Source organism: Lonchura striata, chromosome 2, assembly GCF_050655825.1.
Source record: "Lonchura striata isolate lonStrDom1 chromosome 2, ASM5065582v1, whole genome shotgun sequence".
In the NCBI taxonomy this organism is placed as follows: domain Eukaryota; kingdom Metazoa; phylum Chordata; class Aves; order Passeriformes; family Estrildidae; genus Lonchura; species Lonchura striata.
Window position 1 is genome coordinate 60,819,652 of NC_140704.1, and position 18,834 is coordinate 60,838,485.

The 18,834-nt window shown below is 41.2% G+C and overlaps 1 protein-coding gene across 2 annotated transcripts in view; it reads right to left on the reverse strand.

Annotated features, from left to right (window-relative positions):
• Positions 1-18,834, reverse strand: part of BCL2 (BCL2 apoptosis regulator) — a 96,810-nt gene that overhangs the window by 6,705 nt on the left and 71,271 nt on the right. Inside the window, exon 2 of one of the 2 annotated variants that reach the window (XR_014952654.1) lies at positions 1,705-1,868. The exons of the other annotated variant lie outside the window; for it this stretch is intronic. The gene's annotated coding sequence lies outside the window, so the exon portion shown is untranslated. The remainder of the gene's footprint in view (positions 1-1,704; positions 1,869-18,834) is intronic. 2 annotated transcript variants of the gene reach the window in all.

The following is an 18,834-nucleotide window of genomic DNA, read 5'->3' on the forward strand; positions in this document are numbered from 1 at the left end:
GAAATGCAAGTCATGTGAAAATATTTAAATGTTAAGGTTTTCATGGTTTCTTTCTGTGGGGAAGGTCTCACTTCTGTATATTCATAATAGCTGATGCATACACAGTATCAATATCAAAATGAGCGTATTTTGTGTCTTCCAGTTCAGGAATATTCCTCCCAGTTTTTCTGTGAGACCATTTCCAATGATTCCATCGAGCTTCTGGTACTGGGTATGGAGATGGATGGAGGTGAACAGTAAAACTTGAATACAAGACAAAAATATGGCATAACCTATGGCTCATAAGAGGAATGTTAACAAAAAATGTGCAGCATGCAGTACTTTTTTGTCCGAGATTATTACAACAATAACATGAACCCAACCTAATGGTGTCTGCACTATATATTACAAGTAGCTCTTTATGATCGTTCCCCCTCCCCTTCTCAAACATTCTGATTAGGCCTATTTCCGAAGCTTGTTTGAACAGCCTGTCACTATTTGTTTAAGTTTCAAACCTGTTTTAAATAAACACATGTCCATTTTATGTACTAAAACAAGGGGGGTGGGAGGAGGGAAGTATGACCCGTTGCTGAAAACTATTTTAGCACAAAGAGAACCCTAAACAGAATTTTAACCTTTCATAAGGTTTTGTCTTCTGTAAACCCATGTATTTGTCACTGGATTTTTGTCACCTAAACTGCTCTGTTTAAAATAAGAGAATTTCAGCTAAAATAAATAAGATTAGGAAAATTGTTTGAAACACTTGATGTCCTTTGAAAAGCACTCTTTATAATGAAAGCAAGGGTCGCCTTGGCAAATAGACTGAGGCAAGTTCTGGCTTGGTCAACCTTTCTGGAAGTCTTACACAATTGGAAAGAAAATCTTTGCAGACCTTGCTTTTAAGACCTTCAAAATTTAATGGGAAGTTATATCCTGGATGTAAAATTATATCAGATCTGTTAAAAATTATATGGAAAAGAACTCTTCATTCACTTCTGTAACTATTTAAAAAGCCATTTCTTAAGAAGATTTTATTAAGTCAAATCAGTCTGTTGCTGGTTTACTGTGCAACTTTGTGTTGACTGTTTCTGTGAAGCAAGAACGGTAGCGGTGGAGAAGGGAAAAGATGCTCTGCCTGAGCTCCTCTTAGGCAAAGCCCCTGAGATGCCTGCTTCATCTTGCCTGCTTTGACTGGAAGCATGAGGTGCCCCAAGGGCACCCCTTACTGCCTTCTTGCCCACTGGACTATATATAGGGAGGATAGGGCATGTTCCTGGCCAGAGTTCCAGGGATTTGTAGGGAGCCCAGGACAGAAGTGGAGTTTGTCCCTCTGGGAGGATTAGGAGGCGTAATAGTGCACTGAGTCAGGGCAGTCTCAAAACAAAGAGATCACACTATTTCGCTCTTCCGCTGGCCCAAATTCGGCAGCTCTGATCCAAAAACAAATGTCATCTTTAATTACACGGGCATTCTTTGCTTGTGGAATGAACCAACTTTGTTCAGCCTCGGTACTTTGGCAGCTCAGCTTGCACCCCAGCTCGAGAGGCAAGGCACAGCTCCTCGACCACAGAGGAGGACTTGCTGCCCACAGTCCAGAGAAGCATTATGGATGTGAGGGCTCCTCACTGAAAGTGTAGAGGGAGAAGGCAATTTCTGCCTGGCATTTCTGACTGAGGGGGCGGCGGGGAGAATGAACATGAGGAAGTAAACGCTTCCTTTTTCTACCTGAATCAAACAGCTGGTGAGGAAGTGACTTTATTTCCCTCGTTATCATTGGTTTGGCAGGATATCCTCTTGAGCCACATTGTATTGAATGAAGAGCCAGAGAGACTTCCATTTTACTGTACGGGGAATTGCCTCGCAGCTATTTTACGCTGCCCTCTCTGTGACTGCAAAACAAACAAACAAACACACACTAGCCCCTGGCTTTTTAAGAAACTTGCACAGGTCTGAACAAGACCACTTTGCCACCCACTACGGGGCAGGAGAGGGAATGGCACACACTCTGATGCCAAGGTTTGGCAGCTGAATGACTTTTCCCTCACCCCTGCCTCCACACGATTGACATAAATTCTCATAAAAGCCTTTGTTCCCGCGTGTTAACTCATTTCAGAAAGAGTTCAGGAAGGGAGGGAGGGAGAGAGGGGGTGGACAGAGCTGGTTAAATCGTCCCATGTTTTCTATGCTGTGAAACCTCATTAAAATGTCATCTAGCAGCTAACAAGAAAAGTTCTTGGAACACAAAGAGTAGACAAATGTGTAGCTGTTCTTTTCCCAAAGACTTTATAAGTCTTTTATGCAAGCCTAAGTCATGAGTACAAATAAGGGCAGCTCAGCCCTTGGCTGTGCTGTGCTGAGGTGTGGTGTTTCACAAGGTCCATATCTTTAGAGAGGCCGATATCTTTTTACACCTGGGAGTGCCAACCTGCTGGTAGTCCAGGTGCATATTAACAAATTATAATGGGAAGGAAAAGAAGGTGTCGCCACACAAGCCCTGCTGATCATGGAAAAAGAACCTGCCTGGGGAGTGGCTTTGGCATGTAAACCCCTGAATCGATTCCCATCTGGGTTTTTTTCTTTCCCCCTTCACCTTTGCTCGTGGTAGAAACTGGGTCTATTTTGGAGACATGGTTCAGTGGTGAACATGGCAGTGCTAGGTTAATGACTGGACTTGATGATATTAGAGGTCTTGTCCAACCTGCTGTAATTCTATGATTCTGTTTCGAATTCTGTTTCTGGAAGGCCTGACACATCTTAGGTCTGCAGATGATATATTAGATGCTGGCTGCATAAACCTTTTTGTTTCTTCAGTGTTGTCTGAGGTTTCTGACTTTGAACAAAATTGGTTTTCATCACAATAGTCTTGCCTACCTTCTTTGTTCCTTGTTCCTTACTATCTATATGTATAAATTCCTGCATCGGTGAGCCTGTGATTTTGGGGCTCTCACTGTAAGGTTCTGTGAACTGGCATTAGTGGAAATAGTATCTGCATGACTGACTATACATGTCACTCAGATGGAGACATCTAAGGATCCAGGATTGACTGTGGTTATGTTTGCTCATGAAAAGTGATGCATATGCTTAGAAATATATAAATGTGAATAGTTATAGTAATGGTGATGACTAGTTCCCCTGTCTGTGCTCCTAAAGAGTGATCCTGCTGGCAGGTAGGTTTTCTCCAGACCCCTGTGAGATTAAGGGTAAATCCAGGCTTTGAGGAATAGTCAAGCCATATCTTTAAACACGGGATTTGAGGTGTTGATCACTCAGCTTGGATGGAAATCCATCCGGTGTTCAGAGTAGGCCACATTCTTGTCAAACCAAGTCAGCATGAGAACTGTTTCAGTAATTTAGTCTTGGCATCTCTATTTAATTCATTTAAATGTGGTTCTGCAATATGCAAAAGCCCAGACCTAATGGAGGCTGCCTCGTTCTCTTATTCCTGGAAAGGTGCACACTATAAAACGAGGTATTTCTGGCATTAGGATAACAGCACTGCAGGATAACAGCACTGCAGCAGCTAGCTGGTGGTATTTGATGGGTGCTACATCTAAGGGAGCACTATTAGCAATTATGAGAAAAAGAAGGCAAGAAGGCCTTCTGGACAAAATACTGTGTTCATACAACACAGTTAAACTGCTCTATTTGATCCTTCATATATTTTGTAGGTTGATAGTCCTACCCAAATAATTTGCTGCTTTATTTAATTTTCTGAAGATATCTTACTTAAATAGAGTTCTAGAAACTACCTAGAAAACAAATGTGTTCCTATACATGAATCTCACTTGCACTAAAACCAAGTCATTAGTAGGCCTTATTCTTCCCCAAATTACCAAACCCATTTAGTGACATCCATTTGTGAATTTATGAATCGCTTTGAAGGAGAGAGCAAGTGTCCCAGAGCTGCTGGGGAGACTCATCTCATACTGTAATGTCATTCTTATACCTGCATACTCCAAAAAGAGGCTGGATGCATGAAGACCCTGGTCAAATATTCAGAATGGCTTAAAAAAAAAATGGGATTGAATGTCAATGGAGGCCTGTTTTTCTCTAAATCTTGCTTAAATTCTCTGTCTTGTTTGTAACTGGCTTTCAATATGAGTGGTCTTGTACTGCAAATAGCCCAACTAATTTAAAAGCGCAGCTCTGAAGATTTGTCTACAGTGGGTGTTGCACTGACAGTAGAGGGAAATGTGAACATATCCCCCATTATATTCCCTGCCTGCTCCAGCTGCCTGGGCTGCTCTTGGGCTGCCGCAAAAGAGTTAAATCACAATAACCACTTGGGAAATGGGAAATGAAAGTAGCTGCTTGTAGAAGTGCTCAGAGTGCTGTGGCACAGTGTTTGTCCTCCAGGCCACTGGGGCTCTCATTTAACAAGCGCATCCAGAGGTGCTGGGCTCAAGGTGGAGGCAGAGAGAGGACAGCAAGGTGGCAAAGCTGTCAGCCTGGGGAGGGACCTGGCTCAGGGTGGCCTTGGCCAGAAAAGGCTGAGTGCACGTGTGAACCAGATGGGTGAAATCTGACTGGTCTGAGCAGGTTGTCCCATTGACTGCACCACGAGGGACCAGTCACGTGTTTTTCTGCTGCTTGTTTTAACATCCCTCAGGGATATGCTCCATCAAATGTTTGTTGTTTCAACACTCCGTTCTGATCCAAACTCCTTTGGCTTGACAAACTCGTGCTCAGCATTGAGCAAGAGTAGCACAGAGCTGGAGTGGTGGCCTGGCTGTTCCGTGGTGCTCTGTGGTGCTCCATGGTGCCCCAGCACCCAATCCTGGTGTGACTTGATGCAGGCACTTGTTTTTTTCTAAATCTTGTGACAAGGAACTGATTTAGAGGGCCAGCGAGACAACACAGCTAGCATTACGCTAAAGTAACCTCACAATAAATCCACAATTTAATGAGTAAGTGCAAAAAAAGGCCATGCTGTAGACTTCAATGGACAGTTACATTTCTACCACCAGCCACCTGGAAAATACGAATTTGCCCATGTGTTTTCTTTGGCAGCCTACACCTCATTAGCAGCTCAGACCATTTCTGCTCACCTGAAAAAGGCTTATTTGAGACAGAGAAGAGGCAGCATTTTTTAGCCATTGCTGTCTTTAGCCATTTCCTAAGTCAGCCCTCCCACCAGGAGCTATGGGAGGCAGACAGGTCCTGGGAGTCTGATGGAACGCTGCAAATTCTCCCCTTCCAAAGTGGTGCATTTGAGAATGGGGCCTCTTGGTGTCTTGCTCCATGTTCTCATCAATTCACAGCTAAGTGATAATGGGAAATTAAAATAAGGGGAAGTTCTCTGTTCAGAAGAGATTGTTTTTAATTGGGTGCCTTCCTCCACCCCCCTTTTAGTCCTTTCTGTTCTGTTCACAACTTGTGCAAAAATGTGAGACCTGGTAGAGAAACGGAGGGTGAAGGAGCAGGGAAAGGAATGAGCAGAGTCTGCACAGACTGAGGCAAGTAGAAATTTGGACAAAATTAATTAAGTGGGACCGGTGAAAACTGTTGTCAAACAAGTTGAACTTTTATGCCACAACAGCTTTATGCGTTGCTTGCCTTATAGATGGGGGGCTCATAGGTTAAGGTGGGCTGGTAAATCTTCAATTTTTAGGTTCATCCAGAAAGTCGTCTGGTAAATGTTATCAGGTAAGAGTTAACAGGGACCACTTCAAAAAAAAAGAACCAATAGAATACAAGCCAAGTCACAGAGTAAAGGACTTTGTTTTGTTATTCAAAACAGCTCAAATTTATCTGCATACACAGTTGTAATTCATTAACTATGGCCAATAGATTTATTTAAATGCCACCCAACAAAACCAAAATATGAAGCCCTGATAAAAGGCAAACCATCTCTGCCTCTCAACCTGCAAAACCAACACCAAAACATACAACAGGCATCCTTCAGGAGAATTGGGATCTTCTCCCATTCAAAGGAAGTACCACCAGGAGGTTGGAAAGCAACACACCTCCTATCCATATATATACTTTGACTCTTCTGTAACAAGATATAATGTCTTGATGATATAAGGAAGAGCACAAATTCTGCATGTTTCCTTTCAGCAGGAAACTCTAAAACTGAAAAATACTGAACACTGCTAGCAGGAGAAAAAGTACTGTTCTTTAAGTACTTCAGGGGCTTTGCTGGTGTCACTGTTCTGGCCGTATTCCTTGATGGAAACATGGTTATACCAGCTGCAGCAGCCTGCCAGCATGGTTGAAGTACCTCCCAAACACTGTGAGTTATACTGGCAAAAAGGCTCCTCTCTGGTCTAAGTCTACGTAAGTCTACATAGTGGGGAATGGAATCATGCCAAAATAGCTATCTTTGTAGGCTAGGGATGTGATTTTTTCCTCATGAGATAGTTGTGCTGGCCAGACTTTGTCATGTAGACCCTAGGAATTTTTATTTGCAAAATAAGACTGTAATTTATTTTAACCAGATGTTCAGCACTGATCTGTGTCTGTGCATTCACAGCACACTCCAAGTAATTTTTACTGTGAAAGACATATACCTTGGACACTGGTAAGATTTTTAAAACATAATGCTGAAGCTTTAAGACTGTGGTGGGCTTTCCTTTCTTTTTGTTGGTAACGGGTAGCTCCCAATGAAGTAAGCTGGTGTTGTGGGTGTTGAGTTTTGCTCCTATCAATCAGATTCCCCACAGGCCCTGTGGGGAAAAGTCTCATCTCTCCCAGGTATCAGAAATTCACATCAATTGCTGAAGCAAGTCATGCAGCTCCTTACAACCTAATAGTTGCTGGGAGAATAGAGTGAGAGCTGAAATGACCTAGGATCTCTCTTTACTCAGTAAAAAGCAGGAGGTACAAGTGCCAGTCTTCTGAATAAACAGATCCCTCTTTGTTTTCTTTCATGCCTGGTGTTCTTGAGGGGAGGCAGGGGCTGGTTCTGCTACAGGACAGTGATCATCAGAGTGGTCACGTAGCTGTCACTGGAGCCTGATGTACCAACCACTATCAACAAGTTACACATACACATCCTTGGGAACAGCTGAAATACAGCTTAGCCTGCATTCCTATGGCCAGTCATTCAAAACAGAAATGAAAGGATTTAGCTAACTGCTGCTTTTTTTTTTTTTTTTCATAAGCCTGCATGTCCTTGCATATCATTCACAAAAGGCTGCACATTTATATTTCCTGTTGACATCCTTTGAAAGGGAGAATGCCAATGGAAATTGGATCTTTTAATCAACAAATTTTGTGGACAGCAAGCCAGATGAAAATTCATGAAGGATTAAATTTGATCATTGTGACCTTGAACTAAGAGGACAAGGAAAGAGAATGCTGTTAACTTCGGCAGGAAGGATTGGTAATTACTCCATGTGTTGGTATTTGCAAGTCAGTAGAAATTTCATGCAAAATTTCAGACATTCAAAGGAAAGAATATAAAACAAAATCAGGACTGTGTCAAAGGAAACAAAAAAGCATCACCTATGAAATTGTCCTTGAAAGCTTCCCCAGTTTCTAAAATAAATAAGACCCCACCAATCAGAAACCACATATCAAAATTGATATAAAGTCCTTCATAAATGTAATAATTATTTTTTTTTAATACTTCTAAGAGCAGATGGGAGCACACAGCAGAACACAGTTCTGCAGAGGGGAAGAGAGAGCTCACCTTGCACTCATCAAGCTACCTCAGGGTCAGGGATAGGGGTGCAAACACTGTGGGTATATTAGAACAGCACTCCAGGCAGAATGAATATTCCTGCTGTGAAACTGGCACAACCACTGCTCAGAGGCAGCTCCAGAATCCCTGTGCAGTGCTGCGCTCTGCCATGTAGATGTGCCCCGAGGCACTACCGGAGAAAAAATGAGGGATCCTGCTCCTGCTTACGGCACTGCCTTCCCTGTAGAGCCGCATGAGCTGTGACTCCTGTGCCAGCAGCTGCTGCTGAAAGCCTAGTCTCTCCTGCCCAGTCACTTCAGTGTAGCCTCAAGAATTTCATTAACACATTAATCTGCAATTAAAGAGCTGCCCTTGCTTAAGAGCCAGAGGAAGTGATTACAATGGCTGAGGGATTCATGTGTGGTGGAAGGAGAGACACTAGATCTGGAGGTAGGTACAGCAATCATCTAGAGGATGACCACAAGTAACTCCTGTGTGCAACTACCTCCCACTTCTGTCCCTCTTCAGGTGATGTCCCCTGCACATCTTGATGTTCTTTTCCTTGGGATTCTGCCATTGGTGCTTCTCCCTCAAGATCTTCCATCACCAATATCTGCTGCTCCTAGCCCGAAGCGGGAAGGCCCAAAGATGGTTTCCATCAGCTTTGCATCATAAGAGCTTCCTGCCACAGTGGTAACTCTCAGCTGGCACTTTATGGCTGGAATCCAATGTATAAGTGCCATAAACCCACCCAGGAGCTTCCTTCATAACCTCCTATAATTAACTGTTGCTGCTATAAGTTTAGACAAACCCAGGAAATCACATGCAAAATTCTGTCTGATTTGCTATCTAATCAGCTTCTATCTAGGTTCTTATACCACACACATTGCTGTGGTATCTGAGCATCTTGATGCCTGGATGCAAGTCAGATAAACCGTTTTCAACCTAGCTAAGCTGCAGTCCTGACACTTCTACACTCTTTTGCAGCCAACACTTCTGCTACCAGCAAACTGCAAAGAAGCTTCTTCAAAGATCTGCTGAATGTACCAGCTTCTCCTGTCTTCCTTTCCCAGATAATGTAAGGTTGGGAAATTTGCCAAGCATCATGCTAAACTGAAAGAGACATTCAAATTGCAGGGAGTGCAAGAGCCAAGGGAGCCCAGCCTGCCAGAATGTTATTGTAGTGTTCTCAAGAACTTCTCAGCATTAAGACTTCATTTCGTTGTGTGCCTGTCTGTCTGGTTAGGAGATGCTCCACTGGAGACCAGAAAGTCATTGCTTCCTCAATATTAAATACAAGTGTCTCAGCCAGCTACAAGCCATTTGTTAGCTTCAAACTTTTGAATCAGTTTTGTTTCTTTTTCTTTTAATATTGGAGGCATTTGATCCTGCAATTACCATCACTTGAAACAGAACTTCTGCTTTCAAGAAGATTTTGGATATACCCTTTTCTGATGACCATATGATTGAAGCAAGAACACAGAGAGGGACCAGCAGTCAAAAAGGTGATGAAAAAAACATGTATTATTTCTGGATGAAAAATAATAGATAAGGGTTTGATTGATTTAAGAACAAGTAAGGGAGGAAAAAAGTTCAGAACTTATCTACACTTTTAACAGTAAAGAAGCAATCCTCCCCCCAGGAGGGACCATTTATACTGATATCAAAGTGTATTCTGACTCATTAACTGAAATATGTTGTGCTGGTGGGAGACAGTTGTATCAGCAAGATTTTGTCTACAGATGGGTTTGCACCAGTATAACTTATATCCATACAAAAAGTCAGATGCATCAGCAACATGGGCACATGGTGGAGTACAAACCAGGCATGAAACATAGGGAAGCATTTTTAGACCAATGTTTTGGGCTGTTTTACATCTCAGCATTGTAAAAGTTCCTGTATGTTCATAGTGAGAGCAGTTAAAATACAAAGACCCTCAAACCTGATCTAGAGCAACACAAGCATCAAGAAACTAAAAGAAAACCAAAGCAGCTTCTTCTTTTAGGCCATCTACTCCCACAGCTTTAGCCATAGAGTTTGGGGGAGGGGGGGTGAAGGAAAGAAGCTGAACTGAGCTAGTAATCACAGCATTAAGTTGATTTGACTATTAGAAAACTTTAATTTCAATGTTCCCCATGGCGTTTCTGGTATTTATTTCCTTATTTACTTCTTGAGCCTATTTAATACTTTGACCTGAAGGAAGAAGAATTCATACAAGCAAGAAGATTAAAGGTTCAAATTAGTTAAAGATGAAACAAATCCATTGATTCATTACAGACCAGTGTTCTCAGGATCACCAGTGAAACTATCACGTATTAATGCCATAATGTGCCATCATGTACTATGCTTGAAGAAAAAAGCCATTTTCAAGAACAGGTTATGGATGGCTTTTGATTGGAAAAAAATATACTGCTGCTTTGCATTCTTTTGTCCCAGTGCTTTCTGTCCCATCCAAATGGCCCTTCTACACATGTAAGAACCATGAAAGGGTCAGTGAGTCTCTTCTCACACCGACCTGACCTTGCATGTTGGTTTCAGTCAGATTTTACCATCTGTGTTCACTCCAAAATTGTACTTCTGAATTTGCATTCCTTTCACACATTGGGGGCTTTTTATATGCTTTGCTCATGTAGTCGCTTTCCTTCTGGTGCATGTTTCTTCTGCCATTTCTTGTGTGATTCCTTCTTCTTCTGGCTATTTAACCTTACTCTTTCATTACTTCTCTTTTCATTATTCACTTTCAAGCATTCGGTGCTGCCTCGCAGAGTTTCTACAAAGCATTTGTCCATACACATTTGTCCTTTCCTTAAAAGTATATTGCTTATTCCCATCTATGGAGCAGAAGTTAGTGGAGACAAATACATGATTGTCATTGTGCCAGCTAATCATGCTTGAGCTGTGGTCCCAGCAGGTTTTAACTGCAGCTGGCTGCCACAACGCTGAGTTCAGCCTAGGTGGATGCAATAGCCAAGTCACCGCAGGCACTGTGCCAAAGGTACAGTTGTGCTGTGACACAGTGGTAGCCTGCAGCGAGACCAGCCCTGACTAGTACTTGATGATAGCTCAAGACCCAGTTTGTGTCTCAAAGAAACCCAAGTCAAGGTGGTGTTCCTCTAGAAGCAAGCAGGGGTTGGGTAGGAATGTTTAAAATAAGGTTTAGTCCAACACCATTTGTGCCAGGTTTGCTGTGAAGCCAACACAAAACCATGCTCAGAAAGCAGGGATGCCTGGGCAATGTTCAGCTGGAAACCTGCATGCAAAAACCTCCTATGTGAAAGGCACAGCACACCTGCATGATTTATCAAGGAGCTGGTAGCAGCTGAGACATATGAGAAGTTCTCTGAAGGCTTTCACACTCCCGGGAGGAGGAGCAGCTCATAAAGCTGTGTTTATTACTTCACCTCTGGTCAATTTTAAGGGTAGATTTAGGAGGAGGAAGGTGAAGTTGCTCTTTGTTGAATTTTTACATATTAAAATACATATTTATGTCACAGAGGTTAAAGAAAACAAAAAGAGCATCATCTCGAAGAGGTGAAAGTTTGATCCCTGAACTGCCATCCCAAATTAGGTTTCTGGTACACGTAAGTGTTAGTACTCAGTGAGTTAGCTTCAATCAGTTTGTCATTGATACCCGAGTTAAGGGTAGTTTCTTCCTCCTGTCTCTCTTTTCCAAGATAGAGTTGTGCCAAGTGTTAACAAAATTGCTCTTCTAATTTCTGTGCCTCCTGATTTATTTGGCCAGGCTTAGGGGAGTAGCCCAAGTCCCCATTACCACAAATCTGTTAACAATTCTTTTGAGCTCAACAATGCTCATTCTTTTTCCTTTGCTTAAGCTGGATATTAGCAACAAAGACCTGCTAATGTCTTTACTTTTCGAAAGTTGTAAAAATGCTTTGGAATTTCTACTTTAGCATTTATTTATTTGTCTTCAGAGATTCAGTTGCACAGCCCTTCCCACTTACAGTTCAGCTAAATAATGTTCATGTTATCCTTCTATACAGGAGCATTTCCTCTGCCTCCATGGCCCAGTCTTTCTTTCCTGAACAGTTTGTAGGTAGATAATTACATTGTTCCACTACATTTCCCTACTACTCATTGCTATTAAAATCATCCTCCATGGCAAAATACTCTGATTGTTCTTTTCCTTTTAAGCTTGTTACACTTGTCTAAATAGTTACGCTATTCAACTCCTTTTTCTGATACCTTCCCAGTTTTCCTGAATTCCCTTTTATACATTACCAAAATTACGACTCTCCGATGGTCGTAATTGGCATCATGTTCTCTGAATTCACAAGACGCTGCCATATATACAGATGTCTTTAATAGACATATCTGACTAATATGTTCCCCAGACGCTCATAACTTCTGGCTTATTTGCAGGATCTACTTCTGTTCTGGTCCTCTCCATTTTCTAGGCTCTCTTTCATGCAGTTACTGTACTCTCTATCTAGAAAACTAAAACACCTTCTTGCACAGTCTGTTCTGGCAACACTGAGAACTGGCACAGATCTCATCACTTCATCAGACTTGCATATGAAACTGGGAACAGCTGAGTCAAAGCCATTTGCCCTGTCTTGGACCAGAGTTCTCTGTCTAGCCAAATGATGTTACTTCCCAGACAATTTCTCTTACTTACTGGTAAGAAAAGTTCATCCAGTGCCTCATGATATCCATTGTTTTGGCTGAAATTAAGAAGCTTGCTGAGCTCATGTTCGTCATGACCGTGTTCCTGGGGACAACTGGGGGTGTTTGCCTCACCAGTCTCATTCTGACTGGTGGCTAAAGCCAGCTTTAGTTGCTAAGGGTCACATTGTCTGCCGGAGAAGGATGATCTGACCCTCTGCTCTGCAGCCATAAGGAGACTGGCTTCTTGAAGCAAAGACTTGGCCAGCTCGTGCCTGAGAGCCACCCTTCCCCTCCCAGATGACCTTTCAGCTTCTGAGCTTCCTCAATTTGTCACAGACATTTGTAGGACTTCAGAACATTTGAAAGTAAAGAAGCAGAAGCTGTGTCAAATCAAGGGTCCTTAAGGTAAGATATTTTAACCAGTTCCATAGTCAAAATTAGAGTTACTGTCTTTTTATCTACTTGCTTGTGGTAATAAAATGTTTGGCTTTTGGCTGGGAAAACAACTGTCAGTACTGTATAGCCCATGTGAGTTCCTTCTTAGTGTCACGGTAATGTATCCCACTCAACTAAATCTTGAAAAACTATGCTTTCAAGTTAGATTCCTAAACACATGAGTAGACATCTGAGTAGACTGAGCTCTGCAGTGGGGGCCTCCAGCCTTGGTGGCCTGAAGTTAGGCACATGACAAATATTGGAAGTCCTGGGCTGAGAAACACACTACAAAGCTACAGTACGGATGGGGACAGAGGAATCAGTTAAATTCCTGATTCCATTTCTAAAATTTTAATATTATGCATTAATAATCATTGCACTGATAATAATTTATTAAAGCTGTTGGAATTTAAGAAATCTTTCCTGAAAATTATGTTTGAATTTTCTTTATTTGACAGGGTTATTTGACAGGTCTTACTGCTCTCAGAGTAGAGCAATAATACTATAAGAACACAGAAAACTTTTCAATAGGGAGAGCACTGGAACAAGGCATTTGGGAATGTAGCCATCTAACAGAATAAGGAGTCAATGAGTGACAGGGAGAGAGAATGTGCAGATGGAGATTCAGCACTCCCAGTCCTCATCATGCAAGAAATAGAGGGATTTCAATAACATAAGGAAGGACAGGAAATTCAATGCTGGTAAGACAGCATACTTTTGCATGCCATCCATCCGCAATTAGACCATCTTATTATATAAAGTATTTAAATTAGGTAATTGCTACAGAATGCTGAGATGAGAGTTTAGTGAGCTTCGAAGAATAAGTAAATATTTCTACAGTAAACAAAAGCCATTAACAGTCCAAAATAATAGGGACAGTAGTAATAATAATGGTGGCAATAACAATAATAGTAATAATAGTTGTTATTATCATAATAATTATAATGAAAGGCTGTTGTTTGAAGGATTAAATAAATCTCTGATTTTTGGGATTAGTGTGAGATCTTCAAAAGGACTATACAAGACAGGGGGAAGGGTAGGAGATGACATTATCCTAAATCCACCTCTTGGGGCATTTCTTTACCTTCATTGAAGCAGGTGGTGTCCAGCACAGGCACAGACACAGTCTGTGCTAGATTGATCATGATTCCAATAAAGATGGACAATTTAAAATAATTATGTATTAGCTGACCAGGGGATTTTTGTGTCCTTTTGTGTTTATAAAGACATTCTTCTAAATTTTTTCATGTTCATCAAAAAAAAAGACTTTGAGACAAAAATACATGGATTCCTAAAGTAAGAATTGTATAGACATTTGAAAAAATTCTACACAAACAACATAGTACCCTTAAGAAAAAATTCCAGTATGCCTTTTTATCTTCAAAAAATGTTTTAAGTTAAATGCAAGGCATAATGAAAGACTGAGAAATTAAGTTCAAACCAAATTTTTAGAATGGGCAATTTTTTTAATCTTGGAATGAACATTTTCATAAACTATTTAATGAAAACTAAAATTAAACAGAACAAAATTTAGGTTTTGTTCATGTGCTTTATCCAAATGGAAGGAATAATAATTCAACATATAATGACAGTAACATAAAGGAAAGAGACTGTGTTTAAAAAAAAAGAAAAAAAAAGATTGTTCTTTTTCTTACTTAACTGAAAATAAAGCTAAAAAAACCTGGTAACAATACAGAATCTAACCATGTGCCAGGGTATAAAATACTACTTGTTTATGTAGGGCTGCCTTCACTCCTTTGTCCAGCCACAGACACTGTGACGGGTCAGTCATGGATTTTTAACTGAATTAATCACAGCAGGGGAGGACGCTCTTCCCGGCTGCTCTGAGGACCACCCCTGCATTCCTGCTCTGTTTGAGGCTGGAGTGAATGCTGGAAGAGGCCACAGAAGTATGGCTGATGGTGCTGATGCAGAAGAGGATTCACCATGCTGCAGATGGGCAACTGGAGCCAGGGGCAGGCTGAGCACAGGCATCCTCGTGGAAGGCTACCTGTAGGAGCAGGGCACAGATTGTCTCCCTTCACATGATGGTGCTACAGAAGACAGCAAAATCACATCAATCTGCAGGACTTTATCAGTCTTTGCTTCTTCTCTACTCTCCCTAGAGGACTCTTCAGTTTATTTTTATTTTTCAGCCTTCCTTGAATCTCTTTCATTTCCTCCCCTGCTTAATTATGCAGCATTACATTATATAATTTAGACAGAAGAACGTGAGCATTTTTAATGACATCTAGTCTTTTAAAACTGCTTCTGAGAAGAAAATACAGCTTGTACATCTGTAGTGTGCCACGGGGTAACACAGTAGTGTGTTTCCCACCATAAGCTCTCCCCCAAGTACTTTCACTCACCCCTTTTCAGACCACTAAGTAACCACTGCCAATCACCCTTCACGCCCCATCCCACCACTTTCGCTCTCAGTCATTTGCTCACTGCCTGTGAATCTGTCAGGACTTACTTCACTAAACCATTAGACACCCACCCCTTCTTAATCACCTCCCGAACACTTTCATGTGGGCAGGGATATTCATCAGTTGCTCAACTACAGCTCTCAGTACTGTGGCCAATGCAATAAATTCAGAGAGAGAAAGAGAGGAAAGAACCAAGTGGTATGGGCACTAGGTGGGAAACTCCTCAGTCAGAAGTTTAAGCAGGTATGAGTGGCTCAGGGCAGCTGGGGAGTGCAGGAAACTCTTTTGCTTGAAGCACTTCTGTAATGCAACAACTACACCCAGAGGCAGGTCCCCTTAGGTTCAGTAATTGCAATGATTCAGAAAGAAACTCTTCCAGGTGATTCAGAGAGGCAGCCACATAATGTGGCTATCCCCACACTGCCCTCCGATGAAACCTCTCTTCCCGTCTATCAAGCATACAGGGGAAAGTCCTTGCCTACCTACCTGAACCAGAATGGCTCATTTAGTCTTTGTATCTCAGTGCATCATCTGTGGGTGGTGGTAATAAAGTGCTTGTCTGGGGTCCATGGAGAAGTGTTCCTGGAAGGTGAGTGCTATGGCAGCTGTGGAGGATCACCCGCAGTGGGAAATGACAAATGACAAATGCCTCTGCACGTGCGCAGAGCTGGGAAGTCCCCACAAATGGGGTGTCCATGCCTGCTGAGATCAAGCACAGACACTCTTCTCTGTTTCTCTTGTAGAAAGGGTCATGGTATTTCCCTTTGGGAATTGTGTATTGTGGTAAGTCAATTTTTAGCTGTGTTTATCTTAAGTGGTTTTATATTCCCGCATTACTTTGCTACAGTAAAAGAAACTTCCATGCGCATATCTCCTCAGTTTTTGAGTGGAAAATGACAAGAAGAAGAAATTTCTCAATAACTCTTCAGCCCGAACACTGTTTATCTTTCCTTTCAACCTACTGTTGAATGAAGTACCATTTCAAGCTAAGGGAGGCACTATTTGACAGAACAAAAGGTATCTCTCCATGCCTGTCGAGCTCAAGGATATCTGGAAGGTACTGTATTCAGATTTACTACCTTACAGAAGTATTATGCAGAATCCAAAGATACTTTTCCCTGTAAATACATCTAATGCCTAAATACTGGAGATAAACATATATGTATATATATATGTATATATATGCATATTATACATATGTATATATATACATAATATATGTGTGCGTATGTATGATGCTGAGCAGTCTGAAGAACTAGGTGAAAAATCAAGACCCATGCAAGGAAATTAAATCCAGTATCCTGTTGCTGTTTTCCCAGCTAAAGACCATCCTCTAAAATACTCTGGTTCATTAGTAGAGCCCACCACTGAGTGGTTACCGATGTAAAACACCCATCTTACATGTTGTAAAGGCTCAGTGCCAGAGCCTGCACTTCCTGTAAGCACCTGTTTCATCCACAGCCCTGAGGTCAACTGAAAGAGTTCCCATACTTCCATTTGACTTTGATCAGGTCCTCGACATCCTAAAGTGAACCTTCCCACCGTTCAAAGAAAGAACCTCCCAGCTGTGAAAAGGACCCCAGAGCTCAGTTTGTTGTGTTACCAGGGGTGTGGGGGTAGTATCTGCACAGAGACCAGGCAGACCCTGGAAGAGAACGGTCTGGACTGTGCACTGAGGGTTTCAATTACAAGGTTCATTTAACCCAGAAAGCCTCCTGCTGCAGAAGGCCACAGATGTTTCATTACTCCCCCTTGGTTCTTCCTATCTTGACAGACATCACAGAGACACCGTGCATAATAAGGGTTTATTCGAGTTTTCCGCTCGGGACTGTGCCCTGACCCCAGACCACTGAAGAGCCGATCTCATCCCAGCTAGCAGATGCCTGTGTGAGATCTTAGAGCTCCTGTCCTTCACAAACACTTCTTAGTCCGTCTATTGCAAATTAAATCTCTCTATTGTGATGCAAAGAATGATAGCAGCATTTTCTATGTCTACACACTGCCTAAACTGATAAAACGCTCAGTATATGTTAAGAATATAAGTGTGCACAGTCCATTCACAACACACAATAAGTGCACAATTCAATTAACTAATGCAATTCATATTTCATTAGGACAGAAGCTGTTTGTGACCTTAAACGGACAACAATTTCATGACGGCACTGCAGAATTTTAATTAGATAGGAAAATAACAAAGACAAATGAAACAGAGGGAAAACGCGCTGCCTGGCATAATTGTTCCAAAGAACTTAAAAACAAAAGATGCAGTTGTTCTGCTAAGTTCTTCTCCTCCTTCCCCCTTCCAAATGATGCAGAGAACAAAACATTATTGCCTTTCTTTGCCTTTCATTTGTAGAGAAGACTGTCTCAGCATGTGAACCTGGTATGGTACCAAAAGGCACAGGGAAGAGTAGTCCAAGGGCCTGGTTTAGCTTTTGTTCATGGGTACCTAAGTGAAGAGCAGCTCCTCTAAGAATAGTTTTTGTATCAGTTTTCCAGAAAAGGCCTAAATATTGGGCCCTAAAATAATTTGTGAAGGAAAATGGTAAACCAACCAACAACAGACATGATTAATAAAATTGTTAGTAATATTAGGACAAAATAACACACAAAATGACAGTATATAAAGGACTCTGATTAAAGCAGAGAAGGATTCAAATATTAAGCTGTGATTGCTGTAATATTTCTTTTTGAGCTACTCTTAAGAAAATAAGAAAAGATTAACAAGGTTCGTTATTACGGTCCTGTAGTAATTTCATACTTAATCCAAAGTATTACCATATATGCTGACCTTTATGTGAGAAAAATGGCTCCCTACAGTCTGAAATTTGGTTTCATTATTTTACTATGTATTACCAAAACTGTATCTCATCTTACAGAAACATAAAAGGATGATATCCTTCAGTTTTTGGATACTACATTTAAAGAGATGACAGAAGGATGAAAGGGTGAAACTATCAGATCAGAGTTCACGTTCTGCAGAACAGGCTCCCCCTGCCCCCTCCTTCCCAGACTATGATTTATGTTTTAAAGATAAAAACAGTAAATACATTTTGTACAAAGCTGGCCAGATTTTGTGTTAAAGGCAAGATGCTGAATAGGAAGCAGTTGGATGTGGAGCAAGATGTGTCTGTTTAATCAGGGTATTTGTTGATCTGGGTCAGTAACAGGATGGTTGTTTGTCCTTGGCCAGTGGGTGGCAATGGCAGCAAATGGCTTATAGTAGACAAGGATTGATTTTGATAAACATGTCCAGATGGGTATGATTTAAATCAGTAAATATATTGCTTCATATAAAGAGATATTTTCAAATTAATTTTAAACCAATGTTTGCATCTACAAGTCAGTAGATCCTACATATACACTCTTAAAATAGTATTTGAACCAGGGGAATATCAGTAAAGAAAAAGGAAAATAGCTTTGCCTTCTCTGATTGTAACACCACTGATACTTTATTTTTTCATGATATATTAGATCAAAATCCTGTTGTCTGTATATTAATATCATTTATTAGTTATTTTCTCAAACTTATTGTGATCTGAAGCTAATTTTACTGGAAGAGATGAAGTTAATTTATCGTCAGTCTTGTAAAGTAAGTTTTTAATGCAATGAAAGTATCATAACAGCTGCTAAATGAGAGAGACCATAAAAAGGGAGTTTCCAGAACTCACTGATATTAGCTGCTCACCCATACATTCCCTTCCTCTCAAGTTTCAAGATGAGATTATTATAAAAACA